Source organism: Battus philenor, unplaced genomic scaffold (genome assembly GCF_028537555.1).
Source record: "Battus philenor isolate CCGP_79_NKW_IND1 unplaced genomic scaffold, ilBatPhil1.0.hap1 SCAF_14, whole genome shotgun sequence".
Taxonomy (NCBI): Eukaryota; Metazoa; Arthropoda; class Insecta; order Lepidoptera; family Papilionidae; genus Battus; species Battus philenor.
In genome coordinates, this window is record NW_027181676.1 from 7,849,391 (window position 1) to 7,855,564 (window position 6,174).

Below are 6,174 nucleotides of genomic sequence, written 5' to 3' on the forward strand. Positions count from 1 at the left end.
TTTTGCGCTGACGGCATCGGCTCCGAGCGAGATCTGTCCCTTTTCGATCCGATCGAAGTAATGGCCGAAGCAACCGTGCCCGGCGATCATCTGCGTAAGGCCTAAACCTTCTGTCGCGTTGCTGCATCTGAACAAACCCGTTCGTTTGCTCTATTGAGGGCTTAGATCAGGCCTTACTCTGCTATTAGTAATTATGTAAGGACCTTGGCTCGATCTGATACGTTAGGTAATTCCCCTGGAATAGGAGGCCACCAAGCATGTCATCTCAACCTTTTGATTCTTGGGTAACTTGAGAGGGCCCATTGTGATTTGATTGTTTGCCATTCTATTGGGGTACAATTACTACAGTACTACAGAAATCGCTGTACCGTTCCTTATGAAAGCGCGACTAGGCGGGGGGCGAGGAATCAAGCGCATAAATTCACAATAAATTGATGTCGGTAAAATCTCACGACATTTTAAAGCTTTAAGAAGTAATAACCCCCAAGTTGTTAAAATCCTTTACATAATAAATTCAGGATTCACACGAAAATCGTATATATTGTTACATATTATAATTATGTTTAATTGAATAGGATAAGAAATCCTCCCCCCATGACGCGCGCATACCGAAGGCGCGGTATTGAGGATTCTTTAACAATATCAACACTACAACCACTTTAGAAAGTGTAAGCGCCGGATGAATTGGCGGAAGACACTTCAACCATCCATCACCCAATCTATGATATAAGCATTGTTGATTGATTCATCATTGATTTTGGAGCTTTACGATTGTAGCAAAGCATTATTTTTTTTTTGTAATTTGTGGACAATTCTGTTAACCTTCCTGTACCCGCGCTAAATAGTGTAACACCTGTACCCGCGAACGGTGTAGCGGACCGAAACCTTAAAATTAGTAGCTTCGAGTTTTTGGGAAAACCTATTGGAAACTTATATTGTATTTTAAAGTTAGGGATATGTTTAATAAATTAAACCATTTTTTTACAATTATTTGCATATATTATTGTTGCACAGTCTTCAGAAACAGCCATTGAAAAACATTAGTTATTCTTACAAACTAACATAAAATGAACCAAAATTAAAATTCTTCTTCAACATAACATAAAGATCTTCGTAAATCTTCTAGATAACAGAACTAGGAATAATAAAATAAAATCTAATCCTCTTGAGATTCATTACTATAGCAATAAGAGCAAACCATAACCGCGTGTTCCAAACAAAAATATTTTTTGCAAGTAAGGCAGTTGTAACGCGTTTTACGGTTTTTTTTCGAACTACAAAAGCTACAACGACCTTGGCCTAAGTTGTTAGCGGTACCTGATGATTCTGGACCGTCTAGTTTGCAGATTTCAGCACACCTTTGTCGTATCATTCTCGGTAAAGAAGTAGTTCCCGCCCGTCTCCTCAACTGCGCGTCAATGAGTTCATACGACAGCTTTTCCAGAAAAATTCTTCTTTCAATTTTTTTGTTAGGATTATTTTGTGAAAATATAATATATGTATTAATTCCTGCAACATTCATCAAGCTATAAAAAACCACCATAGGCCACCTATTAGTACCTCTAGCGACATTATAGGTTTCACACATTTTGTAAACGGTATCAACGCCTCCCTTTGTCTTGTTATAATCCATGAGAATTTCAGGCTCACCAGTCACTTCGTTGATTTTTTCATCATCATGCATACTGGACAAGAGTAAAACGTTTTTATTCTTTTCTGGGATGTACGAAACCAATGCACAGTTGCCTCTATGACCAAATAAGCTGGAACGTTCTTGTCGACCTCTCACGTCGGTGAATTCTTTTGGCAATTCTCTTTTATTTTTTCGAATTGTTCCCAGCATACTCAAATTATAATCTTTTTCTAAAGTGTCCAGTAAAGGCAGGCTAGTAAAAAAATGATCGCAGGTAACATTACGACCTGTGTTACGAATTACTTCACAGAGACGTAAAACTAAAGCCATAGAAGAATTGTCGACGAAATGAGGACCCTCAAACTGCTTACCTACATAGACTTCTAAGTTTAGAGTATAAAACACTTTAGCATCAGTCAGTGCATATATTTTTATCCCATATCTATTGGGTTTTGATGGAATGTACTTCTCATCGATAGTGACATACTGAGAAGCACTATAGTATTTTTTGAAAGAAGAAACTATTTTGTCAAAAATATTTCTAATGGGAGCTAGTTTATCAATAGCAGCTCTTTCTAGTCGTGTTCTCTTATCGTCGAATCTAAGAGCGCGCATCAGTAAATAAAACCGATTCTTACTCATAACTAAACGGAATATTTCCGGTGGAGATCCATCAGTCTTGAAAAAATCTTTGGCATTCAGTCTTCCATTCCTTTTGCCTCCAGCAAAAAGTAAAAGACCTAGAAAGGCCTGAATTTCAATATCATCAGTAGGAATACAGTCTCTTTCTCTCGTATACTTAGGGCGTAACAATAGCAACTGATCATTGGTATATTGAACAATTTGATGTATTACAGTATAACTGAAAAACAATTTCCAAATATTACCTGCTTCTTTCAAGAATTTAGCTTTACCTTTTACGCCTGGTTGTTCAGTCACTATATTCCGTAAACGTCTTCTGCCCACCACCGACGGAGCACTTTTATTCCACTTTGTTTGAGAATCTTTCCCAAGGTAGGTATCTCGTTCATCCTTTAACTCACTTTCGGAGTCACCTTCTTGTTCGGTATCCGTATTTTCTTCTTTTACTTCAACGTGATCTTCCACCTCGCTGTCATTTTCATCCTCGTAATCTGTATCCTGTCCAGCTTCATCCAACATTAGTCTTATCTGCTCCTCATTCATTATCACGCCCATAAACGAAGCTCTAAAACAAAAATATTTTTTTTATTTCATGTATAACATAAATACTCTGAAATATGATAATTAAATTAAGGTAAAATTATGGTAAAAATGTATACGAGTAAAGTTCTTTACAAAAAATATGCAAACTATAAAATAAATCTACGAAAATCATGAAAAATAAAAAATATTACTCAACAAAAATAATAACATGTGTACCCGCGCCGGTCTCTGGCACAGAATGACGCTCAATTCACCCAAATGTGGCCCCCACTCAAGGTCACACGTCACGTCAATTTCAAGGTCGTATCAAATTAGGCAAGTACTAGAAAGTTCATTAAACTAGCATTATTCGTTCTTTATTTAAAATCGAAAAATCATTCTGTCGGTCTCTCAGACGCGCAGGAAATATAGGAAGGTTTAAAAATAGTCTCTTCTCAGGAGCGCTTCAGGACTGTATTCTTTCACCGATACCTCAAGTTGCACACTAAATAAGTAGTCCAAAAATTGAATATGCAATTACCTATATGACGATACTAACATTTTTACATCAATCGAAGTCTACTATTTTCTACCTTTTACTATCGTTTTCAAAATTTGGATCTCTACCTATTTTAAATATAATATAATTTCGATTTTTGGGTAAGGCTTATCGCTAGCCGTGGTAGTCTAACGGCTGACGACGATTATTTAGATTAAAGTTATTGGCCTGTCGCATTATAATAAATATGTATGTGATATCAGAGCGATCACTTCACATACAAGATGATTGGAAATACAATTATAACTAATCACCCAGTATATAGCACCCTCACCGCCAGACCTAAGTGAACGTTTTAAAAAAATACATTTTTTCTGGTTCGGAAGTGTTTAAAACTACATAATAATCATAAACAGTTTTTCACACCCCTTTTATCTCGGATTTTTATCCGTGTAACTTTTAGATACATGTAGTCTGGGAAATAGTTCATTTGAAATTCATACCTCCCAGGCTGAACAGATAGATAGATACACAGAATAATACAGGTAAAGTACAAAAAGGTTTTTCCTTTTTGTTTTGTGTCAGGACTCATGAACGCCTTTTGAAAGAAAATATAAAAGAGATATGAATTCTGATTCATGTTTTTTTCGTTTTCGTTCAAATAAGTTATTTGCTATGGAGTATTCAAGTCATGTTTCCATTCAGGACCCCAATTTTATGCCCGATGAAGACTAGTGCCAAAAGCGATGCCATTGACAGTCAGATTTCGAACCCTCCTAGGTTTGCAAGGCGTTTGTGAACATTTTCGGGTAGTGCGACAGCTCCCGTCGATTTAAAACTCCAGCCATTAAACGTGTGAGTATTTCTGGTACTTCTGATGCACAAATTTCTGAACAAAAGTGGATGGAAGAAAAACTGTCAACATATAATGGGAAATGCCAAGTCATTACGATCCTCCTCCTATAGATTATACTGTATCAATTTCCGGTATGAAGGATATTTATGGCAGATTATTAGCTATGCAAATCCAATAAAATACTTTTACTTGTTTCTTACCCATTCTAGAATATATCAGAAAACAAACAAACTTATACGCAACACAGTGTCTTATCGTCAGATTCTTCTGCTGGATCAAAAAACTACCTATGGACTCCAATAAGCAGACGATATGTTGAAAATTAAGGCTTTAATTGGATGGGTTTGGTGAAATTACCAAATATCAAAGTTTACTGGAGAAACCACAAACTCGATTATTTTCTCTACTTGATTATACTTAAATTTATATAACTTACGTTAGTTCCTAGGTAATCGAAATAAATTATTAGTGTGAACAATTATTATTCCACCATAAAGTTAGCGAAATCCAAACATCGATCGTTATTAATTTACGGGCATCTTAAGTATTATTAGGAGTGCTGTCATAGACGAGTGGCATTATGTCTAACTCCAATACACATATTTTGTACTTTTGTCATATCATTTCAATAAATATAATTTTTTGCAAAATAAAATTTTGTGTGCGTCATTTAAAGGCCTATTAAATTGCGGCTCGCGAAAAATTTCAAACTTCGAACAATGGCTCGAACTATCAGAGCTTGGCCACCCCTGCTCGTATTGTTATGCCTGATTCTGAAATTTGTACATTTCGCCAACAACTAAACTGCTGATGCTAATGACAGACTGTAAAAATAAAAGACGTACTCAATATGTTTATAAAAACTCAAAATGTCTACACACCAGGAGAAAAAGTTTGTGCCGGAGTCATTGGTCGCTTGGCGTGACAGACCCTAGACTATTTCCCGCCAACATATTCCCAACAAAAGGGCCGAATATGGAAGTGTTCAGTGTGTACTGAGGAGGGATATACATGGAACTTGATGGTATATTGTGGTAAATTGAAGGAACCTAACACAGAAGTCACAGAAAAGGTATATACATTTTTCTTCTTCCACTACACTCTCATTTTTAAATATTTTTTTATTGACCCGGTACAACCTATAAAAAGTAACTAACAATCACAGAGTTTCCAGAACAAGTTATTGCAGGTATGCTCGAAAGATCCAAGCACACATCAGTGACTGCTACTACATCTAGCTCGGTCAGTGTTAAACATTACCTGGTCCCGAATATGAGAGATGGACTGACAGAACGCTCATTCTGACCGTTACAAGAAATACGGTCGACAAGGAAAATCCATCGACGGAAAAGCTTTCCAAATAAAATGTTCTATTTGTGTAGTTATCTTTTGTGAAAGTTGTTTCATGATTGTCACTAAGTTTTGTTCCAAGTTCAGTTGCTTATAATTATTTTTTTTACTATTTAGTCTTTTCAAGTGCCATGATATAGTCAATGTAAATGAAAATACAAAAAAAATATAAATGGTTTAATTGATTAGTTGCCTCCTAACTTATAAATATAAACGAAATTAAATGAAATAGCCTAAAATTAAAGTCTCATAAAATTTTTGTTAAATCACCGATTCTCAGAAAATTTACAACCGAAAAATGCGGAAGGCCAGGGCTTTCATTTTTGTATTATTGATATATAGATAACGTGTACGTAAAAAAAGTTCCACATAGCGCCCAAGGTGCTAATATATGCTCTAATCCATTGCTAGAACACCCTAAGATTTTAAAGAAATGTTAAAACCTTACATTGTACTTGTAGTATAAAAGCTGAATATATGACAGTTTGAACTATAAAATAATTTATCAAAAAGTAAGCAGTACATATTCAGTAAAATTCTTTTACGGTTTCAAAGCAAATAAAAAAAAATATTTTTACTTTAATAAACTTCATGACATTAGTGACACTTGACCGTTTATAATAAAAAATGCTTTTCAACTTGATAACCAATTTGCTTATAATGGGAGTATCC